The sequence below is a fragment of the Saccostrea echinata genome, unplaced genomic scaffold (genome assembly GCF_033153115.1).
Source record: "Saccostrea echinata isolate AGI-Se365-2 ecotype Australia unplaced genomic scaffold, CSIRO_AGI_Sech_v1 ptg000036l, whole genome shotgun sequence".
Taxonomy (NCBI): domain Eukaryota; kingdom Metazoa; phylum Mollusca; class Bivalvia; order Ostreida; family Ostreidae; genus Saccostrea; species Saccostrea echinata.
Genome location: NW_026889785.1, coordinates 4,349,951 through 4,375,703, shown reverse-complemented (window position 1 = coordinate 4,375,703; position 25,753 = coordinate 4,349,951). Strand labels below are relative to the sequence as shown.

General features: G+C 36.2%; 1 long non-coding RNA gene and 1 pseudogene across 1 annotated transcript; one reads left to right on the top strand and one right to left on the bottom strand.

Moving 5' to 3' along the window:
* Positions 1 to 4,449: 4,449 nt before the first annotated feature.
* Positions 4,450 to 5,709, bottom strand: LOC133199906 (uncharacterized; annotated as a pseudogene).
* Positions 5,710 to 9,788: 4,079 nt separating this feature from the next.
* LOC133200054 (uncharacterized) lies at positions 9,789 to 11,131 on the top strand. The gene is made up of 3 exons (XR_009722880.1): positions 9,789 to 10,042; positions 10,676 to 10,751; positions 11,083 to 11,131. It is a non-coding gene; the product is annotated as an uncharacterized LOC133200054 (long non-coding RNA).
* Positions 11,132 to 25,753: the final 14,622 nt, after the last annotated feature.

Genomic DNA, 25,753 nt, shown 5'->3' with positions numbered 1-25,753 from the left:
GTTGAGAGATGAAATCTTCCCAGGAATCTATTTTCGTTTTGTCTTATATGTTCTTTAAGGTAATTAATGTATCTTTCCAAAAATTATTAGTTATACTTTGTAAAATTAGTTCAATATAATTTGAACCAGTATTAAATAATTTTTCAATATTAAAGGCTTTTTTAATCAGTGATTTTGAATCCTGGCCATTGAGTAGTCTTTAATCCAAGATGATTTTAAGCCCTTAATGTAGTTATTTATATCTATCATATTCAATCCACCACTCTTGTAATCTTGAGTAATTTGTTATCTTTTTATCTTGTCCACTTTAGATCTCCATAGAAAATTAAACATAACATTATTTAGATTATTAACAAAACATTCAGAAGGTGAAGGTAAAGCAATAAAGGGATGGTTTAACTGTGCTATTAGTAGTGATTTTATAAGTGAAATCCTACCCAAGGGAGTTGTACGTCTTTTACTCCATTGTAGTATTATATTCTTAACTTTAACCAATTTTTTGTCATAATTAAGTTTTGGAATTCTAGTTCAGTCCACGTCAAAACAAATACCTAATACTTTAAATTGTGTTGTCCACTGGAAATTATTTCATTAAGTAATCTTTCATTTGCATACTTTTTGTTTCCTATCCATACTATTTGCGTCTTAGAAAGATTAATTTTAAGTCCTGATAATTTATAAAATTTATTTATTTCTTCAATACAGTTTCTTAGGGATTGTTCTGTTCCATGTAGTATAACTAGCGTGTCATCAGCATATTGAGACATCAAGTATTCCTCCTCATCAATTTTAATACCTTCAATTTTTTTGTTGTTTTTTATTTTTAAAGCTAAAATTTCTGCACATAGTAAAAATAAATATGGTGAAATTGGAAAACCCTGACGACAGCCACGGCCTAGTTTAAAAAAAAAGTGGATAAATGACCTGCATGATTGATAGCTGATACAATATTACATTGAAACACTGAAATCCATCTTCTTAGAGAAGGCCCAAAATTAAAAAATGTAAGAGCTTTATCAATAAAATTCCATCACACTGTGTCAAAAGCTTTTTGAAAATCAATCATTAACAACAATCCAGGGATATTTATTTCTTCTGTATAATGCATTAAATCATAAATTAACCTAGTATTTTCACCTATGTATCTTCCGGGTACAAAACCTGTCTGGTCTGAACTTATGATTGTGTTCAAGATATTTTTCATTCGACTTGCTATATAGCCAGAACCTATTTTATAGACAACATTTAGTAAAGATATTGGGCGCCAATTTTTTTTTTTATAAATAATTTACTTTTTCCTTCTTTAGGTATACAAGTGATAATTCCCTGTTTTTGTGTTACAGAAAGCTCTCCTTTTTTATAACCATAATTTATTGATCTTACTATGAAATTACCTAACTGTTTCCAAAAAACTTTGAAGAATTCTGTTGTAAAGCCATCGCTTCCAGGACTTTTATCATTTGACATATTTTTCAGAACTAGCAATGCTTCATTCAAAGATATTTCCCCTTCAAGGCCATTCTTTTGTGTATCACTAAGTTTTTCTGCAGAAATATCACAAGTATGATCACTTAGATCAACATCTATTACCTCAGAATTAGCCTCATAGAGTATTTTATAATATTTTTCAATTTCCAGAAGAATGTCTTTCTGATTTGTTACTTCCGAATCAATTGATTTATCTTTAATCAATTTTGGGATTATTTTATTTGTATCGTGTCTGTTCTCAAAGTTGAGAAAGTAATTAGTAGGTTTTTCTCCTTCATTCATCCATTTCACTCTAGTCCTTATAATATTTCCCATAAGTTTGTGGTCTCTTATATTTTCCAATTCCTTTTTCTTATCATTAATTGTTTGGATATTTTTATCATAGTCTTTTTCCAAATTTTCAATTTCAGGCACTAGCTGTTTTTCTTTCTCAATGCTTTTTTTTCTTTATATAACTAGAAAATGAAATGGTTTTGCCTCTAATTTCCATTAAGAGTGTTTCAAGAAAAAGCTGATCATCTATAGTAAACTGAATTTCTGCAGGTGATATATCTTTGATATATTCTTTAGAATATATAGGTAATGCATAATTTTCTTTTGTTTCCTGAATAACTTTGTTGACTGTTTCAATATACTTAATATCTTGAAGAAGTGAGTTATTAAATTTCCACAAACCTTTTCCATGTGTCTTCTCATTTAATTTAATCTTTAGATATATAAGTGGGTGGTCAGATTTATAACTATTCAAAATTTTACTTTCTTCAACACTATTTAAATAAGAACTTGATATAAGAAAAAAGTCTAATCTTGCTTGTTTACATGGGGAAGGTTTACGCCAAGTATATCTTGTTTCGTCAGAATTCATTTCTCTATAAATATCACTGAAATTGTAATCAGAAATGATTTCTAAAACTTTACTTTTTGCCTTTTGATTGCTAATATGGAGATAATTAAAATAATTTTTTTCTGAGTCCAAAACTAAATTAAAATCTCCTACCCAAATAACATATTGATTTGATAAATCCTTTATAATTTCTGATAGTCTTTCATAAAATGAGGGTGTATCCTCATTTGGTCCATATATTGTAATTAAGCTCAGACGCTTGTTTTCAATTGTCAAATCTAGAGCCAAAAGATTCCCTGCACCATCAGATATTTTATTATGAACCTTGTACTCAAAATTATTATTCAACAAGATGTGTTTGTGAAACACTGATGCCCCCGTATGGCAGCTTATGGCGAAGGTTAAAGTTTCTTCAAATGCAAGTCAAAATCCAGGCCAAAAGATAAGAAATGTTGATACCCAAAGAAAGGTCTTGTCTCGAGGAATACACCTGTGAAATTTGAAAGACCTAGATACAACTGTTCAGAAGTTATGGCGAAGGTTAAAGTTTTTTAAATAAAAGTCAAATGTTAAGGTCAAGGTCAAAGTGGTTGGTATCCAAAGGAAGATCTTGTCACAAGGATTACATATAAGAAGTATGAAAGCCCTAGCACCAACCATTTAAAAGTTATGGCCAAGGTTAAAGTTTTTCAAAAGTAGGTCAAACTCCTACGTCAAGGTCAAAGGGTCAAAGTGGTTGGTACCCAAAGGAAGATCTTGCAACAAGGATTACATATGTGAAGTATGAAAGCCCTAGCATCAACCATTCAAAAGTTATGGCCAAGGTTAAAGTTTTTCAAAAGTAGGTCAAACTCCTAGGTCAAGGTCAAAGTGGTGGTTGATATCCAAAGGAAGGTCTTGTCGCAAGGATTACATATGTGAAGTATGAAAGCCCTAGCTCCAACCATTCAAAAGTTATAGCCAAGGTTAAAGTTTTTCAAAAGTAGGTCAAACTCCTAGGTCAAGGTCAAAGTTGTTGGTATCCAAAGGAAGGCCTTGTCACAAAGAATACACATGTGAAGTTTGAAACCCCAAACTGTTCAGGAGTTATGGCCAAGGTTAAAGTCTCATAAAATTTTGCAAAAGTAGGTCAAACTCCAAGGTCAAGGTCAAATATGATGGTACCCAAAGAATGGTCTTGTCACAAGGAATACACATGTGAAATATGAAAGTCATAGCTCCAACCAATCAAAAGTTATGGGCAAGGTTAAAGTTGACAACAGACAGACAGACAAACGGACAAACAGATAAACAGACAAACAGAAAGACAGGACAAAAACAATATACCCCCGGGATCTTTCGATCCCGGGGCATAAAAATATAGCTACACCTCTTGACTTCGATGAAAATGAATTAAAATATGCCTCATATCCACATTCATTTCTTATATCATTCTCCATATCACTTGTAAAATGAGTATCTTGTAGACACAGAATATTGCATTGAAATTGCTTATAATATTGGAGTACATCCTTTCTCTTTTTATAATCATGCAGACCCTGACAGTTTGCTGAAACTACTTTACAACCAGACATGATATATGAAATTGAACTGTTGCAAAACACTTGGACAAACATTCACTTACCATCATTAACTCATAAACATGCAAAATGAGAAACAGAAAAGAAGTTGCTCTAAAGGTAGAAGAGAAGATTGGAGAGGGGTTTAGTAATAAAGACACATGCATCATAGAGTGGTAGATATGGACTTGTTAGAGATTTGGTCAGAAGGGCAGAGACAATTTATGAAAACAAATCATATCGGATATGCCGCCATGAAAATAAAGTAATAAACCAAAAAGAGTGAACATTTAAATTCCGGAAAACTACAAATATATTTTCCAAGTCGGAAATTATTTTTGAATCCGGATTTTTGCATTCGTATTAACAAAAATAAAGATTTTTTAAACACAACTTTCAATATTTTAAAAATTGAAATAAAGACGGCATTAATATTCGTATTCTCTTATGAAAAGAAAAACATATTTACAAAATCATAAAGGCCACATTTCATAAGATGCCTATTATGTCCTTTACTCAGTTGTAAAAGTTGTGAATTGTCAGATTACCGTGCAAATGTCAAATTTCCATGGAATTAACGACTTCGTTTATCAGTTGTTCCATGATTGCGAATCTTTGAGGTCCAATATGGGCTTCGCCCATCCATCTTGTAATGACGAAAGCTGCGTTGTGAATTTGATTTTCTCTTATGTATCGCAAAAGTCTGCGGCCTGCCCCTTGTTCAATCATCATGATAATTTTCGTGCACGGTACCATCTTCTGTAGAAAATCTGTAAACTAAGATACGATTATCTGCACTTGCTGCATATGAATCTATTAAAACTTTGCTGTACATATTCTTGACATCCTCCACAGTCTTAACTCGAGCACCGAAAGCCATAAATTCCGAGCCGTCCTTTTTGATTGGGTCCGAGTTTTTGTTGCAATTGAGTCTAGATGTTCTGTCTCTTCAGGCGTTACCAATAAGGCGTCCGTATTTGATAGAAATGGTACGTCATCTTTATAACTGGAGCCATTGGGCAAGATGACCTGATTCTTTTGAATCTTAACAGTGATGTTCTGGCTGCGCAAAGACTCTGCTGTATCATATACCCTGTTTCGAGCGGATACAATGGATGCAGGTTGTTGTGTAGTAATAAAGAAGGGTAATGGTTGTATGGCAATTTTCTTTAGCTTTTGGGCATTAAGAATTGTGTTGATTTTACTATGGTCGGTCAACTTTGCAGTAATGGATACAGGTCGGTCAGAATTGTATTGTGGGCGTGCCCCATTCCTATAAATCCTTACAAAACTAACATCCACCCCTAGAAGTTCTTTAAAAGTTACTGGCATTGATGTGGGTAGGTCCTCATTGGGTTCGTAAGGATAATTGTGAATAAGGATATTGTTTCGCATAGACCTTGACCTAAGATCCGTAACATCGTGTTCCATAAGAGACATTTTTCTGTCCATTCGAATTACAACTAACCGTAGTAATTCCAGTTCTCTCCGCAGTTGAGTGTTTTCTTGACGTAGCAAAGATATGTCATCATAATTACTCTCGCTTTGTTCTGCAACGTATTTTAATTTTGAAACTACGCTCTGATCACCCTCCCATAGATCATTTCTTATAGCTTCCACAGATGTTTTAATGTCATCAATAGAGCGAGACTGAGAGCTGTCAACAATAGACCGATTAACGGTTGTTTCTTCTATAGGTTCGCTCACACTGTTTTTACTGGGAGAACTAGGCGACTTTGTGTTACCTGGATTCTTCTGTGAACACTCAGTCTGTTTTTTAGAACTTGTCCCGGTTTTCCTTCTAGTGTCTGACGGCATTGTAAATGCAGAAATATGCACAAATATCATAAATAACACTCTCCAGACACAAAAGGAAACTATAAACCGAGGTACGAATATTAAATCCTTCTAGAAATGCCCTAAATTGACCAAAAACTCTGGAGCTCAGATTAAGCCGCCATACCTTGATATGTCACGTGACTTTTTTCCAAAAAAAAAAGGGAAAAAGGATGTGATCGAGATCCTTCGGAGATACGGTCATCGGGAAATACCGACAGAGACGCTACGATCCGTGAGAGCAAAACTGAGCAAAAGGATCAAGACAGACTGTGAGCCACCTACAAAACAAGATGCATCACCCTCTCCTCCATGAGATTTTGATGGGGAAAGGCAAAGTATGGTGTGCTCTGATATTTTTATCCAGTCTGTCAAGCCCCATTTAACGGCAAATAAAATTATTTCAAGAGATGAAAGATATTCCGAAAACAGTTTTTTCTGTTTCAGGCTACGGTCCAGGATACAGATTCCTCGGGTATGCTGGAGATTTCACCCCCACCGAAGCGTGGTAAAAATGTATCGTTTCAGATGAAAAGCAGGACGCACCAGATGTGCTGGAGAACACCCCCAAAGTAAGCAAGGTGAGAAGCTTGTTCCATTCGTTGCTGTTGAAGAGCTGGAGCCTTTACCTTTAAGAGAATTGGATCTGTGTGATCATTCATCAGAGAAAGAGGTTTCGACGGAAGAAAAGAGCCAGAGACAAAGACAAGGTAAGAAAAGGGGGCAATTTAAGAAGGCACAAAAAGGCTCTTTGAGAATCAGTCAGAAGATGATTCCGTTGATGATGCATCATACCAACCTACCAAGGAAAGCGAAGAAAAGGCCTGCACCACGGACCTCAGCAGTTTATCAGAAACTGAGAATCATGAATACATTTGTAGAAGACGAAATCCTCCTAGATTCATCCACACCAGGGTACGGCAGGAAAGGTTAGGTAAACAAAACCGAATTGAAAAAAGAAATTGCATGATTTTTGATTCTATGATGTCCCAGAAGAGTGTTTAAATTTACCAGTATGGAGTAATTTTGGAGGTAAGTACTGTAAATCATACGGTATAGAAAAGGATAATAAGGCTAACCATCTGGAAAACGTACAAAGAATGTGTTGGAAAATGGGAAAGGGTAGGCTTGCCTTCTCCACGGAGATCATCCATACAGATGCAATCAATTTGAATCAATGCATTCATTGGCATCTTGAAGTCTCATGGTGTCAATACCCAAACATGTCAAAATTACCTCAAGTCTCTTGATCAATTCCTTAAGTTTTTTTTTCTTGCATCAAATCTTTACCACGAAGACAAGGAAGAGAGAAAAGACTTAAATTGGAAAGAGAATATGTCAAGGAAATTCTCAATGTGGGTATCTCAAAGGACGCACGCAGCCAATAGACTGAAAAACCTCAATCCCCCTCAGCCATACCAGCCAGCACAGATTGCTGAACATGTGGACGTACTTCGAGTCACTGCAGTAAAGAAAAATGGATAAAATCGAAAAAGATAAGGAGTTAAAGAGGGATAACATATTTACTCAACAGATACATAGCTTCTGGGATTTGTTTGCGTCAAGGACATCGGACAGGAGTGGCAGAGAACTGGAAACTTCAGACCTACATTATGCAATCAGGGGAAAGGAAAACAACATAGAGTTTAAAGGCCAGAAGATGCTTGTAGTCCCAGTCCATGAACATAAGACCTCTGATAAATTCCTGACCAAGATTGTTCTCGATCCTTTCCTGCAATCATTTATGGAGAGGTACTTGCGACTGGTGAGGTGCAAGATTAATTAAATAAAAAAACCTGGTCCACGCATGATAATGTCCTTCTGCAGAGTAAGGAAGAAGTTTTCGTGAAAGTTGCAGGATTGTGGATAACCACTAGCATATGCGAGTATAATCTGCTGTGGGCGATTAGATATTAAAAATCTTGTCGCCCACATGGCGAACGATTTTTTTTTTCCAGAACATAATCACAATTTTTATGTACTTTCAGTTTTTGAACAAACGCTCTACTAACCTAGATTATTTGTATTGCATGCAAGCATATTGGTGAAACATGTACGTAACTTAGATCAAACATGGCGATTTATCGAAGCGGTTAATCTGCAATCTTGATGATACGAGAGCAAACGTTTGAGATTGTTCGTATACAAATATTAATTGTAACAATCGGCTATGGCTGTGAGACACCCCATCAGGACTAGTTATTCATAGATAGAATTTGAATAATCGTGTCAAATGCATGCAATAAAAGATTAGAATCAAACTTTATTACAGGTTTGTATGTAATTTAATATGCCCTGTTAAACAATAGATGCTTCAGTTGTATGGTTAAATGCTACAAATGATTGTAAAAAGATTTTTTTAGACAACCTGACGAAAATTCAAATGCTGCGAACATATTGATACTAGGAATTAAAAGAAATCAGTTTTAAAAAATAAGGATTTTTTGTTTTTATTTTAAACATATAATGTGGGCCCCTGGATCACATTTTGGGCCCGTAAAATTTGAAAAGTTGGGAGTCCATATGGCCCCTAAGTTTTCAAATGTTAGCCACAACCCTGCAGTCGGTGATGATTTAATGAAATGCAGAAAAAGCACGGATTTAAAAAGACATATAACACCATCGGATGCTGGAAAGTCTCACGAATCCTTCAATCAAGCCAATACAGGTAAGCAAGCTAGAAACATTTCAGATTTCATGTGCCATTCGGAGGACACAAGAGACAAGGTTTACAGGTTTGCCAACTATGAATCTGCCTGTGAAGCCTTGTACCACATATACGACCCAGAATCGTCTACTAACGATGCCACAGCAGGCAATGACAACAGAAAGAAAAGCCCAACCCCAAGGAAGGTAAAAAAAAAAGACAGCCACAGTTGAAGCAGAAAAAGAGAAAGGACCAACGCCACATCAGGTAAGGAGGAAAAAAACACAACAGATAAAGCTGGGAAAGAAGCAACAACCAGTCCAGAGAAAGGTAACATAGAACGTCCCCGCCCAACTAAAAGGACACCAACTAGGGATCCAGGTTCGATTGGAAAAACAAGAGTTAAGGCGGCGCTGACCCGAAAATATGAAGACCTTGCAGATGTAACAATTCCTAAACCGTCCGAGTTGAAGGATTATGGCATCAAAAAAATTAACAGAGAAAATGTAGCCAGAGAAAGGTAAGAATTCAAGAAGATGTTGCACGATATTTGCTGAAGAGGGAGGCAAGGGCTGCTAAAAAGGACATAAAGGACCAGGAGACACATGTTTCCAGAGTTCACAATGTTCCTGTAAACATTTCGAGAGGTCAAAAGTAAGAAAATGATTTGTTGAAAAGGAAAATGGAAGGGTTTTGGAACATTGAGAGATCAAGGCCCAGTCTAACTGAAAAAGACATTGTGGGAATGATTGAAACCCAGAAGTGGCCGATTATAATGGTATGGGGTGTGGAAGTTCGAGAAGGGAGTATTCTCCATGGAGAGGGATTTTGAGAGGGGTGATGTAGTGTGCAATTAACATTGGGACCATATTGCGCCTCCGAGGGAGAAGAAAGGATGAAAAATACGGAGAGGACCCTGCTGGAAATTACTTTTTATTTTATAAAAATCCGGAAGGCATAAAAAAGTCCTGTGACGTCTCAAAGTTACCCTGTTAATGCCACCTGCATTTTGTTGAATCGACAAAAGGACGGTTGATCAACCATTCAGCTACAAAACCAAACACGAAATTAAAGGTAAGAAGACTAAATGGCGAAATTGTAGTGTTAATGGCTGCCCAGAAACGCATTCCTTCATTCACATAAATTCTGTTTGATTATGGTGTCGCAGTACAGTTAAGGCTACACATGAAGATAATATGGTAATGAGGTCATAATGAGGTTTGACGTCATGACAGTTGCTCCGCCTTGATAGATCCATATAAGGAAATAGAGCTCAAAAAAGCTATTTAATGATGATTGCGAGAATTTGTAATGAATGTCTGAATTTTCAGGTTTAAATAAATAAACAGTGATTTTCTCTTATATAGTAACAACACGTCTTCGAAATAATTTTCTTTTTATTGTGTCGTTTGGCTGCATTCGGCTTCAGCCAAGCGCTTGCACTCGGTGACACGGAATGTTGTTTACATCTAAAAACGTGGCGACAGCAGCTGAGATATGCAGTGGATAAATGCAACAATCAGGCAATCTTTAAAGAGAATAGGGATAAAATAAGAGACCTGGGCCTTGTTTATCTTTTTGATGAGAAGATGATGACGTTATTTCGGGAAATCATGGAAAACTGAGACGATCCGCACTACCTCCCTAGGTCCCTTTCTGTTCATTAAGGTGTGTATGTGCATAGGTATTAACATGTAGACATACTATTCTTTACATCGATGTAAAATAACCTTGAACATATACAATAAGATGTATTGTTACAGTCCGTCACAAACTGCAATGGTGCCTTGTGTGTACCCCCCCCCACCCAACACACACACATACACAAAAACACACACATTATGAAAGTTCCACACTTTTAAATATGCAATGATGTTGTCCTTTGGCATACATGTACAAACATGTAACATAATATAAGCACAGCACGTCATGATATCAAATAGCATAATTTAGATGCAGTCACACTTACAGTGTATTTGTGAAGTCAAACTGCACAGTGTACAATGTATGTGCACTGTACATACAAGAGTATAAGACCCTATAAATTTTAATTTTTACCTCTGACAATGAAAAATATGTGAATTTTAAGATTTCAGTTTTTACCAGTGCTTCATATTTTAAATTCATCATAGAACTTTTACTATCTATATCACTAGGCTGTAAATTTGTAGAATTTTTACATTAATGAAGATAAAATGTTTGAATTTTCATTTGTCTGACTACATGTACATTAAGTCAGTCTTATATGTATATACATGTATTTATGTACTGTTTATATGTATAATTCTTTTGTCATTGTAGCTGTCACAGAACTGGTTAAAACTGGCATTTACATCAGCTAGAACTATCAAAATAGATGCATCAATTTCTCCACTGGGTATGATCACACTAAATCATTTCACATTAATTTTATAGTATGCCAGTGTTAAATATTTTTTTAAATGTTGTATAGGTGAAAGAATTAAATGTTATCTCTAGTATATTGATTTTTTTTTACTTAAATTAAGTATAGCTACCATTTCTACTTTTGCAAATGTTATAGGTTTCAATTTCCCAGAAAAGTTTTGTATCAAAAGTTTGTTTCCATTTATTTTATGAATTTCAGATAATATAGTATAGCATGGTTTGTTTTGTACAATGCAATGTCATTTCATTCTACAATAGTAATCATTATGTTTTTCACTCATTACATATATATTGTGTTGTAGCTACTCCCAAACAATTTGAACAATTCATTCAGGCAGCAAGTGTTTCCACCAATAAAATAAAAAGTTATGCTCCATATAAGCTCTAAACCATACATTTTCCTAGCAAGATTATTGAAATGTTTTGATAATAAAAACAGTAGAGTCATGTATATGCTTTCCATGTTACTCAATGCATTGTTTTGAGTATCACTTTTTTAAAACACCAATGAACCTTCCATAATGGTATTTCATTTTGTTTTCAGAATTAATTTCATCCAGAAGAACTGTTTGAACTGTGGACTGTTTGAAATATTTTGCACCTGCTCAGAAATCCCTTCACAGCTTGTCTTTGAATTTGAAAGGCTGTTTTTAATTAAATAAATTTTCTAGATAACTAATACTTTGAATTTTTAACAGTACAATGGTGTGAAAGTTTGAAGGCTGTTAAGATTTGAGTATCTTTACTTGCATGTATTCTGACAGGCGCATAGCTGCTTATACGCAAATACGCAGGTGCATACATATCGTTTACAAATTTAAAAAAATGGGGGGGAGGGGGGGGGGAAGGGAGAGATTTGTGAGAATAGAAAAAATATCAATACCATCCAGCAAATATTTGTGTTTCAAATTATTTTATCTCATACTGTTTCGATTCAAATTCTATATTACCATGTCTTTTTAAAAAAAAAAAAAATAAAAAAAAATGTAATGTTTATTAAATCATTGCCAAAACCAAATAAAACATTCATTAATTTGTATTCTTCTACAACACATTGATAATTTATTTTAAGAACTTAGAGAAAATATCAACCGTTGAATGCTGTGATCCACTAGAATATGATTTAAAATATTATTTTTGTTAAAAATTGAAATTATTAATTATATTTCTTGCCGAAAGATGATACCAATATATCTTTTAAAAAAAATACTCAGCCTCTACATGTACAATAAATTTGCACGGAAGTATTTAACTTTGTGTTAAAAACAATATTACTATGTCTTGTATTTTCTAAAGAAAATCGAAATGGCGTGATTTTGAATGAAATATTTGGTAAAAACCATGAGCTTTCAGGGACTTCGCCCCTGGGCCCTCATCTGGACCCACTGGGGGTCTCAAAGCGGACCCCAGCCGTTCTCTGCGTACATTTCACTTCCATTCTGGTATGCGCCTGTCCGTGTTTTGGGGTACAACAAGATCTAAATTTCAGTATGTATATTGTGTTCACCTGTTCTTTAACAGAGTATCTGTTTCTTATTACAAAGTTTTTACTATGATTATCTTGTTTGCGCATTGATTGATAATTACTCAAAAACATGAGACTAAAGCCCCCCCCCCCCCTTCGCCCCCTACGCCGATATGATTTGTGCTACAATACCCAAGTAAGTAAAACCTGATGTAAACACTGTTTAATAATTTATTTTTAACATGCCAGTAAGTATATGGTATCAAAGGAGCCAGAGGCAAACTGGTGATGGGGGGGGGGGGGGGGTTTAGATCTGTAGAAAGGAAAACAGGTTATTAAATACAGGAGTAAGCACCCCAATCCCTTCCTTCTGTTCTTAAAACTTTTAACGTAGTCTAGAATCCATAAACAGTTGAAGGTTTGATAACTAAAATAGTCACATATGGAAAAAAAAAATACTAAGTTCTGTTGGAGATATTTTTAAGAATAAATGTTTAATCATTGATAGGGGCTGTCTATTTTTTATTTTTATTACAAATGACTGAATCTTTCAATATTTTTAACCATGGGCATTTTCCAATTTATTTACATGATGGATGTTGCGGCAAATTTTAGGCGAACGGAGGAAATGCGGTAGGTGTCAAATACGTCTTGTGTAGCATATAAAAGAACGAAGATATACAAAACAAAGTAAAGTCAAATATTTTTTTATGCATACCGTTTTGATTTAGTGAAATAAAGCCCAGCACAGTCCGTAGGTATTTGTTTAAAATTTGCGAGGTGCACAAACTCTACTAAGTACCACAGAGTTATCTCCCATGCTGGGTCAATGATGCGTTTGAAAACTATATTTAGAATGAATGTTTTAAGATTTCAATTTTTAATCAAAAAGTGCAAGGGCAAGGCGACAACCCTAGAGGTAGGTTTTTATTTTAAATTCTTTATTTTACTGTATAGTTTTTAAAAAGTGATGCTCATTTCTTTGTAATTCATTAGGCAATTTAAAATTTCCGATTAAATGATGAAAAATACCCTATTTTTGAATACTGGTGTTTGTTTTCAATGATTAACTTAAATATCTCAGAAATCTGACTGAATGAGCATCAGTTTTTCGATAGGATAGATACCAAGGGACACAATGAAACCTTGTGCAGTTCAAATATTGTTTGCCTTGCCCTTGCACTTTTTGGTTAAATTTGACATTTCATATTTTGACCTAAAATCGGAGCTCACGTGACTTTAGAGGGTCACATGATGACAAAAAATACCGATGTGAAAAGCGATGGACAAACTCTTCATAAAGCCATTAAGATATTTCAGATAGAGTTTCATGCTAAAAAATAAGACGGTTGAACTAAAAGTGTCTCGTTTTTGGTGCCTTTTTATAGAAAATGTTGCCTTAACTGTACTGCGGTGCGGAAATCCGAATCGGGTGAAATTATTGACTGGTAAAATGAATAAATATTAGACTGTTCCATTATTCGTTGGTAAATGCTATTGTCAACTCTACATTTCTGTGTATAGTTCTCTATATGTTTTTTTTTTCTATTTGAAACTCTTAACATTTTTTAATTTAGATCCCATATGTTTCGTACTAGATATCATATGCTTCCTATTTTCAGAAGCATTGGTTTACTCATTTTCATGTTTAAGTTGATATTATCGAGGTTTAAGCAGAAAAGGAAGGAGATGGGTGCCGCCCAGGTCGACGTGAAGGAGTGCAAGCAGCAGCACAAAGCTGCGCTACTACTTTCGGCCTGGTGTCCCCTGCAAAGTCATAAAGGAACTTCCACAGGGAACAGCAGCGAGCCCTCAAATTTTCTTCCTCCTCTCTTCCTCTCTTTTGTAATTTAATTCACGTATAAATTTACCTTTAATTAGCTGGGTTTTTTTTCTGTAGTTGCTTTTTTTCCTTATTTCTTCCTGACACTCTCTAATTTCTTACTTAATTCATTCAAATTAATTCATGAATTTATTCATTTGTTTATAATCAATATTAAATATCAAAATTTTGTAATGAAATCAATAGTTCATGAAACAAAAGCTAAATTTTACCCTGCCGTTTTTTTTTTTATCAAGGTTAACATGATTTTGTTGCACTCTAAACTGTTTATGATAATTTAACGATGTTATAACAGTATCGTGCTGTGGCGTGGCACTTTATTTTAATTTAACTTATATTATCTATTTTTATATCAATGTAATGATTTCATCCTTATAATAACATTCCAACGAAAACACAAAAAAACATTTGATATTTCTGATTCGTTACAAGTATGTAATTGTATACTTTTTATATGTGTTTAGATTTTAGGCAAGCTTACAAACCCTTGGTGTTCTGGTCACTATTCAGTCATATCTAGAGATTTTCAGAGATTGCCTAATGTTTAACGACATACAACTTACAGCGATTTCGATAGAGGACATATTCCGTCCAGATGTGAGTTTAGATTGGATATTGGAGGGACTAGTTGCAAGCTGCAGAGGGTTTTGACCTTTATTTAATTTTTCAACTGAAGAGGACATTCATGTTTCATTTTCACTCTGCAAATATTGATCAACAGTTATGGTATATAACACCTGTGACAAATACATAGCTATTTATACCACCCAGACACGGCAAGATTTTGTTTATATAAAGCTTTTGCATGTTTCCATTCACTTCTAGGACCTCAAATCAATCTTTAAATATATATTTTAAGAAATCCGTATTTCTAAAGTTAACGCCATATAGCTTTATGAATAATATGCAATTTCTAGCAAAAAATACATGTACACATGCTACAATGATAGTGTGGTTGCTCTAGGTCTAGATTCATTTTAATTTTTTTTCCTTTTTAATTAATGTAATTCTACCATATTTAAAATCTTTTTTATTCTTGAATCAAGCATATACCAAAAGACAATCTAAGCTACACACAAATAAAAAAAGTGAAAATATCCTGAACAATTATGCCTTCAACAGCTTCCAAGCACATGTGCCAAATACGGTGTTTCAGGGGTTCCCGCCTTTCCCCTCTTGCGCGGGATTATTTTTGCAGAGTTGTCGCTGCCGTTAGTATCACTGAACTTATTAAGCTGTTTTCTTGATTCAAAAAGTGAAAGAATTTTAGTGATGACGAAGATGAAGAGAATGAAGTACGTTTCTGCTGTGGTTTAACACCGGAAACAGGCGACAAACGGAGCTAGTAGTACTCCATGCAAAATTACTAAGACCCCAAAAAGACGCCTAATTCTGCCCGCCATGTTTGATTTATCGGGGGAAGACGAAAATGATGACTCGGTTTCTCTCATCAATACTCATTTTTTTTAAACTTTAAAAGAATGCAGATGTAGCATACTTTTGCATCGTAACACACAATAAATTCCGGATTATCCAGAAAACGAATCAATAATAGTATATTTATGTGATAGTGAAGGATACTATAAATTGTTTACTTTGTAGAGAAGGAAATATAAAATATTAACATTAGTTTCGAATTTAATGGAAACGTTTCAGTACAGTAACTATCAAAATAATGCGATTTATATTGAAACTTGTTAAAGAACAACAGAACGACATTTTTGTATTTTCACCTTTTTTTTTTACATGTTTTTTCGACTAAAGTACACAAACAAAATACAAAAGCGAAAATGGCTTTATCACAAGTTCAAAAGAGGTTCCGAAAAATCTACTTTCGCTTTAATGTTTTGACATAGGAAAATGACACCTCGAGAGCAAGTTGTACTTCCTTTACACCGACCGGTCACCAGCTGCAGCCAAGTTAACAGGGTCAAAGTGAATAAAACCCCTGACCATGAACCTAATAGATGTAGGAAACACAATTGCCATTTGTCACAAGCGTGGCGCAGTGGTTAGAGCGTCTGCTCTAGAGTCGCGAAGTAAGAAGTTGATCCTTACATCGCGGGTTCGAATCCCACTGTGGGACGTGGAGACCGGTCCTTCGATTGAGACCGTATAAACCGAGGTCCCGTGTCGCCGTAGGTGCTGGCACGAAAAAGATCCCTCACTGCTCAATGGCCGTAAGTGCCGAGTATAGGTCAAAATTTGCAGCTCTCCACCGGCAAGTGGTGGCGTCTCCACATGAGTGAAAAATTCTCGAGAGGGACGTTAAACAACATATCAACATTTTATATTTTATATTTATGTTAGTTGGAAATTTCTTTGGTTTTACATTACATAAGTTGCATTTCAATTGTAAATTCATTTGACCCTTATCAAGTTCTTGAAGAGGAATCTTTTGTGTTTCATTGTTCTGTAATACATTCAGTTTCTTAATTAAACATGGTGTTTCGATTAGGATGAAAGAATCCCCACTTTGGCAGTGCCACTAGAAACCTTTAAAAGCACTAGAAGTACAACAAAGGGACCGACCATTTTAGTAGGATCTAACATTGAGGTGAATCATGGGCAAAAAAATTCTGAAGGCTGTCGTAAGTAAATTTGGACATATTATTTACGAAGCTGTTCTAATTTTGACATCAATGTACATTTTTTAAGTTGGGTATCGGGTCTCGATGGCCATCTTACCTGTGTGAATATATTTCTTTGAGGAGACATAATCCACATCAAATAAGTATGAAAATTAAAACGTGGATTGGTTTAACTTTCCGCCTTACAATACTTTATTATGTTTCACTGATTTTAAAAAGCTCATTTCAATATAAAACAAAAAAAATAAAAACGCGCAATTAAATGCGAAATCACAATTCGGGCAAGGAGTTCTAGGACGCAATCCAATCAAGTCAAAAAGCGTTAGCAAGCATCTAAACCACGATCTGACCATTATGCTACCCGAGAGTATCGACAGGCTTATTACAAAATTATCATCAGGGCTGAATCAAATCAAGCCAGATTCTGGGACAATAGTTTTGGCCTGAAGAAAAGAAAGCCGCAGATGTGACATATAAACAAGGAAATCCCTGACCACTACCCGATACATATGAGGGCCGTATGTAAACAAGAGGAATGGACTGAAAACATCAAAATTATCTAACTAAGGGGAACACTCGGCATGTTTATCTCATCAAGGAGACCTCTTGAGTACTTTTCCTATTAGCCGTGAAAAGAGAGAAGAATGAAACATACAGAGGACTGATGTCAAGAAGTGACATGTATCTGAAACAATACTTTTGGGGACAAAGATTTAACATCATTACAGGCTTAGTGTTATTCTGTATATAATTTAATTTTGTTTGTATTCTAGCCTCTGATTGGTTAATATCCAAAAAGGAACACAAATTATTTCTGTATAACTTGGTTTGGTATGAGGACCCCCCCCCCCCCCCCGACAACCAGCTGAATCATCTGTATCCATACAATCCTCTCATTTCCAGTCCTCGGGATTCGTGGAAAATTCCAGATTTAATAAATGTACCTTTAACTTCAAACAATAATTCGATCTTACCACACGTAAACGAACAACAAGGCTGCTAGGCCTATGCACCAGTTTTTACCTCCCCTCGCTTCCCATCACTTCCGTTACTATGGTTGTATTATTGAGCGGCAAATTTGAACTAATAAAAAGCAGCGAAATTTTACACCCATAGTTATCCACTTCGCGGATTATAAAGCGTAAACTGACCCAAACCAGGTTATACTCGAATAATTTGGCCAAGAATACGAGTCATTCCTAAAATATTGGCATACTTAAAAAATACACATGCAACAATGATTATCTTGCAAACTTGCATTTTTTTTTTTTACATTTGTAATTCAAAACAGTTCACATTTTTTATGGTTTTGACACGTTTTGATCAATTCATGTGTTTCAAAATACTTTACCATCGGAGATGTGCACTAGTCGATAGCCAAACCATTGTGACGAGCGCAATGGGGTATATATCATAACAATAAGACAAGGTATCTAAAAGAAATATGGCGGAATACGGCTATTGTTGGTATCATCCAGAGGTCCAGATCCGAAAAAAAAAATACCAGAAGCAGCAGCTGCAACAGCCAACTGAGGTGAAGAGAGAGTATTTACATGGGGCCTTGGAAAATATTTACCAGAGCCTCCAATCAGTGAAGATGAAGGATGAAGCATCCACTGCCATCCATATACAGGCACTTAAAAGAGAATTCAGAAGAAAAAACAGGTCCAGATATAGATTTCACATCTATTGACCAGAAGATGGCCCTTACATTTGCCGAGAGAAGAAAACTGATTGTTACTGAAAAAAATTACTTGGCAGAAATTATCGAAAAATTTCCCTGGTTGCACTTTCGCTGCGAGTTAAAATTGTCTTTATTGTTTGTATGGACATGGATGAAATTTTATGACATGGTACATGTAGTAACTAATGTAGATCTTCAGAAAATGTATGCTCAATTCTAAATTTATATTTTATATATACTTGAGTTCGAACAGCTTGAACCTAATTTAGAGACACTTGACCTTGAAGATATACTTTCAAATGGATTAAAGAAATACACAAAACCCATCCTATCTATTCTAAACTTAAGAAACAGGCTACTTTTCTACAAGAAGTGGAGACAACTTTAAATCACTTTAGAACAGCTGATCAAAGAAAGTGTAAGTAGTCTTCAGTAATGTTTCATTATTAATATTTCATGAATCAGTACTTACAAGGAATATCAAAGATTAGTTATACATACCCCCCCCCCCCCCCCCAAACAAAAGAATTAATGAAAATAACTAATTCACGAATATGTTTGTAGAAAAAAAATATTCTGAAGGTAAGTTCTTCATTTATATTTGTAGACGTGGAAGACTGCTTAATTCTAGCGAGGATTCCTCTCCTTTTCAAAGAAAAGCCAGAGATTCTCATCAAATTCCAGCAGGATGAGGAGTGCCCCATCTATATACTAGTCAATGACAAATTGTTGTCCATGCGAGAAGAGGAGTTTTCATAATTCGTGTCCGGTCCATATCTTTCTTATGGATAAACTTGGTAGGTTCTCATTTCACACAAAGATTGCCCATGACCCAGGGTGTGTCATGACCTTGACCCAAGGTCATTTGGTGAAGTTCAAGGTCACTGGAAGAAAAATTTCATAATTCGTGTCCGGTCCATATCTTTCTTATGGATAAACTTGGTAGGTTTTCATTTCACACAAAGATTGCCCATGACCTAAGGGAGTTTTGTTGTACCCATACTTGAAAAGTGGGAGCGAATATTATAGTGATCGGAATGTACGTTCAACTGTCCGTTACACTTTTATCCGCAACTCCTCTTATACCACTGAATGAAATTGTAAAAAACTTTCACAGATTCTTTATTACATATGCCATTGTGCACCTCCTATTTTATTTTTTATCGAAAACATATTTCGGGATTCTCTAAAGCAAAATGCAGGCATGATAGGTATTTGTTCCTTTTGGGCAGTTATAATTCAGATTTGCTTTGTATATAATGTAACTTCTGTATTTATGTAATATACTATATTTTTGCAATAAAGTGCTTGGTTGAGAATGATTTTTTCGTTTTGATTTTATGGGCGAATATGTTTTCTCATTTACATTTACGTATTGTTGTTTGGTTATAATGGAAGTTGATACCCTCTTTTGACCTTTTTTCAGTTTTTCACTTTGATATTTTTTTATATTATTTTCAGTGATAGTTATAGGAAAACTGTATCAGTTTAATGATATTGCTTTTCATTGGCTAAATTGCTTAACATTTGATCAAGGCATTGCATAAAATTGAATTTGAATTTCTCAATTAAGCCAGAGCTATGTAGGAAGAAATTCCATATTTACAAGCATCAACATCTGTACAATCTCCCCAAGGAAAAGAAACATCATTATACCATTCTATCACAGTTGTCTCAAAGTTGCCTTGTCTGGATTATAATTGATTACTAGATAATTTTCTGTTTTCCAAAACTCTTCAGTTTTAAGCTCACTCAGATGACCTATTGCTATTCGCTTTCCTCCGTCGTCGTGTGTTAACATTTGAACATTTTTAGCATTCTCTCTGAAACCACTGAACCAATTTCAACCAAATTTGGTATACAACATCTTTGGGTGAAGTGGAACAAAAATGTGAATTTCATGGTCCCCGACCCCTGGGGCCTGAGGGGTTGGGCCAAAACCATTAAAATTAATGAAGTCTTTAAAAAACTTTCTATACTCCTGGACATCAAGCAGTCAAACTGTTGGCATGAATGTAATGCGCATTAAGTCCTCTACCAAAATTGTGAAATTCATGGCCTCAGGGTCAGGGGTTCTAGGGCGGGGCTCTATTGATTATAGTGAAAATGCATTAATTCTTTGAAAATCTTCTCTGCTCCTGGGTAATAAATAAACTAAGTACATAGTTATGATGAGCAAAAGTGTTTCTTCCAAAATTGTGAATTTTATGGCCCCAGGATCAGGGGTTCTTGTGTTAGGGCGGGGCTCTATTGATTATATAGTGAAAATGCATTAACTCTTTGAAAATCCTCTTCTCTGCTCCTGGGTATTAAATAAACTAACTTAGTACAATGTTATGATAAGCAAGAGTGCCTCTTCCAAAATTGTGAATTTTATGGCCCCAGGGTCAGGGGTTCTTGTGTTAGGGCGGGGCTCTATTGATTATATAGTGAAAATGCATTAACTCTTTGAAAACCCTCTTCTCTGCTCCTAGGTATTAAACAAACTACCCTGCTCCTAGGTATTAAATAAACTAACATTAACTAAATAACATTTAACTAAACTTTTGTATATTGTATATTTTATTTCGTGAGTGATGCATCTCGCGGAATTACACGATAATAAATTGCGTTTAATTAGGAATTTACAGTAAACATTAAGTGTATAATTATGATAAACAATGGTGCCTCTTTCAAAATTGTGAATTTCATGGCCTCTGGTTTAAAACATAAACGAAATTCCATTGTTTGAAAGTTGTTACCTGATACTCAGGTGACCTATATGGCCCGTTGGCCTTTTGCTCTGGTCACATTTTGTCCTGAGGGCTTTTTGTTGCACATTGTTATGATGAAATGGATGCCTCTTTCAAAATTGTGGATTTCATGGCCCAAAGGGTCAGGGATTCTGGTGTTAGTGCGGAGCTCAAATGATTATAAAGTGAAAATACATTAATTCATTGAAAATCTCCTCTGCTCCTGGATAATTTCAGGGCCCATTAGGTCGGGGGAACCTGGGAGAGAAGCAGAAATTGGGTAGTAAGAACACGGATATTGCGAATTTACGGATATAGCAAAGTCCTCTTCGATCCCGAGCTTTAAAAATTTAATGTCTTTTTAATATGGTTACAACGAATTACAGATATAGCGAAGTAATTTCACAGGTCCCAGTGACTTCGTCATAACCGAGGTTTACTGTATGTTCTTAGGTCATTGGCATTATACCCAGGAGCAAAGGAAAAGGTTTTCAAAGAATATACATCTTCATTATATAATCATTAGAGCTCCGCCGTATCACCAGAGTCCCTGCCCCAGGGGCCCTGATATTCACAAATTTGGAAGAGGTATACTATGTACATAGTTCATTAATCAGCCTTTTATCATGAGCGAAGGTGCCTTTTCCAAAATATTTAAATACTGGTATGTGGCCCCAGGATCAGTGGTTCCTGTAGGGTGGGGTGCGTAACTGGTTATAAAGTGGAAATGCATTTTCTCTGATCTACCTCTGGATATTAAGTAACCAAAGTAAGCAAGCTAATTGTATAGTTAAGAAAAGGTGCCTCTTTTGAAATTGTAAATTCCATGGCCTCTAGTGTACAAAATGTAAAACACAAACCAAATTCACTTGTTTGAAAGTTGTTGCATGATACTCAGCTGACTATAAGGCCTATGGACCACTTGTAGTCATTACTTCACGTTGATTTTATTAACTTTTATTATTTTAGGTGAGTTGGAAAAAACCGAAGGATCTCCTGGTGGAAAATCAATTGTTGAAGTGAAACATTCAACAACAAAGCGTGCAAGAGAACAAACTTTAGCACAAGCAATTGTCTTTTCCCTACTTCAAAAGCAAAATCATCCCGATTTTAAAAATGTTCTTGTTCCAAATATTTTAATTTCTGTAATGTTATCACATTTGTCTATTGTAAATGATATAAGCACTGCAAGTTTTATGTATGTTGTAAGCGGCCTAGGATATATTTAGATAAAGTATTGAACGCCATATTGTTGGTTAACATCACATGGTGTCAGAAGTGTCAAAGCAAGGATTATGGAGCAACTGAAGCCTCCAGACCATCTTTCGATGGAAGGAAATCTTGCCGAAAATTGGAAGGAGTGGATACAAGGCTTTGAACTTTATCTTACAGCCACAGGAATCGGAGAAAAAGCCGAGAAGGTACAGGTAGCTACTTTCTTGCACGTGGCCGGCATTGAAGCACGCCGTGTTTATAACACCTTCGGTATCGAAGGCGAAGATGCTGAAAAGATAGATGTGTTGAAAAATAAGTTTAAAGAGTACTGTGAGCCTCGTAAGAACTTGACATATATTAGACACGTGTTTTTCACACGTAATCAGGGTCAGGATGAGCCGATAGGCAATTATGTGACAGATTTGAAAAATAAAGCGCAGCCTTGTGAATTCGAACATTTAACGGACGGATTAATCAGAGACAGAATAGTGTGTGGTATTCAGGATGAAGCATGTCATGCACGTTTACTAAGAGAATCGGATTTAACACTGAAAAAAGCAATCGATGTGTGCAGGGCCCAAGAAATGAGTACAAAACAGTTAAAATCTCTGAAAGGATCTGAGGAACATTCAGTAGCAGTAATACGTAAGTCAACTAGTGGTAGGAAACTCAGCTCACAAAAGAACACAAAGCATGATAAACAAAGAACTGAAAATCAAAGGTCTGACAGTACTGGAGGTAAACAGTGTCGTAATTGTGGAAGAAAACACATGACTGGTGACTGTCCTGCGTATGGCAAAATTTGTCATCGTTGCCAGAAGAAGAATCATTTTGCTAAATATTGTTTGTCAAAATAATCTAACACTGCAAAGAAGATTCATACCGTAGGAGTACCATATAACGTAGACTTAGAAGAGGATACAGAACTCTTCATTGGAACCTTACAGATTAACACAGTGGATCAAGAGAAGAGCGATTGGATTGAGACAGTGACAATTAATGACCACAATGTAGACTTTAAGCTGGATACAGGTGCCCAAGCAAACATTCTTCCAAAACGTTTTTGATCAGTTGGAACTAAATGATCAGCAGCTCACACACACAAAGATCAGATTAGTCACATATGGTGGAGCTGAGATCACACCGAAGGGCACCAAGATTCTGGAATGTTCTGTGCGTGGCCGAAAATATGACTTACCATTTTTTATTGTTGATACAAAGGCACAAGCTATACTTGGCAAGAATGCATGTTCAGAAATCGGATCAATTGTGCGGATACATTCTGTGGGAGAAGAGTTGACGAAGGAGCATGTACTGCAAACCTATGAGGATGTTTTCAAAGGACTAGGTGAACTTCCTGGGAAACACCACATCAACATTGATGAAACAATTACTCCCGTCATACACCCACCGCGTAAAGTCCCTGCAGCGTTACGTGACAAAGTAAAAACAGAACTTGAGAGAATGGAAACACTAGGGGTTATCACGAAGCAAGATGAGCCAACAGACTGGGTACATAGTCTGGTTACTGTGCGCAAACCTAACAAGATAAGACTTTGCATTGATCCAAAGGATTTGAATCGTGCGATTAAGAGAGAGCACTACCACTTACAAACAGTTGATGAAGTGATTGAAAGGCTTCCACGCGCTAAAGTGTTTTCTAAGTTTGATGCTACCCATGGATTCTGGCATATCACACTTGATGAGTCCAGTTCTAAGTTATTGACATTCAATACCCCGTTTGGCCGGTATAGGTACCTACGGTTGCCTTTTGGAATAAGCTCCGCACCGGAAGTGTTTTCTAAACGGGTACAGGAGATGTTTTCCGACTTGAAGGGCGTGGAATGCATTGTCGACGACATCTTAGTGTGGGGAGAGACCACTGCGGAACATGATTACCGTGTACAACAGATGTTACAACGGTGTCGCGAAATGAACTTTAAGTTAAATAAGAGTAAGGTGGAGTTTCGTGTACCAGAAGTGAGGTATGTAGGACATTTGATTACAAACAGTGGCATCAAAGTAGATCCTGAGAAAGTACGGGCGATAGTAGATATGCCGTCACCAACGGATGTATCAGGAGTGAAACGTGTGTTAGGTGTTGTTCAGTATGTTGCGAAATTCATACCGAACTTGTCTGACGTGACTGCTCCACTTCGGACGCTTCTACAACAAGATGTAGAATGGCACTGGGATACGCCTCAGCAGGAGAGTTTCGACAGACTGAAACAGTTAGTTTCCAGCACACCGGTACTAAGTATTTACGACGTACATAAGCCAGTGACAATTTCAGGTGACGCAAGCTCAAAAGGTCTTGGTGTAGTACTTCTCCAGGATGGGCATCCTGTAGCATACGGATCGCGTGCCCTAACAGAGACACAGAAGCGGTATGCTCAGATTGAACGTGAAATGCTCGCGATAGTATATGGATGTGAGAAGTTTCATCACTACATTTATGGGCAAAGTGTGACTGTGGAAACAGACCATAAGCCCCTTGTTGCGATCTACAACAAGCCACTTTACAGAGCGACTCCGAGACTTCAGCGAATGCTTATGAAGCTACAGCGCTATGATCTTAAACTAGTGTACGTACCAGGTAAAGAGATGCACATCTCAGATGCATTAAGTCGGTCTTGCCTGAAAGAGACTCCCGAGATTCTCGTTGATGATGAGATAGACGTTAATTCGATTGAGGCACAACTTCCTGTGTCCCCCGAAAAACTGCAACAACTCAAAGAGGCAACTGCTGCAGATGAGACCTTACAAACGCTGAAAAATACAGTATTGGTTGGTTGGCCAGTTGAACGATTGAGTGTTCCGTTGAATATCATTCAATACTGGAATTACCGTGATGAAATAACAGCCATAGATGGACTTTTGTACAAAGGCCAAAGACTCATGGTACCAATCAGCTTGAAAACCGAGATGCTGAATAAACTACATGAAGCCCACATGGGCATAGTGAAAACACAGACACGAGCACGAGAAATACTATTTTGGCCAAAAATGAACCAGGATATTGAAAACTTTATTGGACAATGTGCAGTGTGTAACAAGTACCGGAACTCTAACTGAAAGGAACCATTGACGCCACAGGAGATACCTTCACGTCCTTGGGCCAAAGTGGCAGCAGATATGTTTCAGTTCAAAGGTTCTGAATACCTTCTGTGTGTTGATTACTATTCCAAATATCCTGAAATAGTCCGAATGCCTACAACATCCAGTTCACAAACAATCACTGCGTTTAAATCTGTGTTTGCTCGTCATGGCATTCCAACAGAACTATTCACGGATAATGGACCTCAGTTCTCGAGTTACGCATTTAAGAAGTTCGCGACAGATTGGGATTTCATTCACACAACCTCAAGTCCCAGATACCCACAATCAAATGGACAGGCGGAGAGGTGTGTTCAGACCGTGAAGAATCTGCTCAAGAAAGCTGA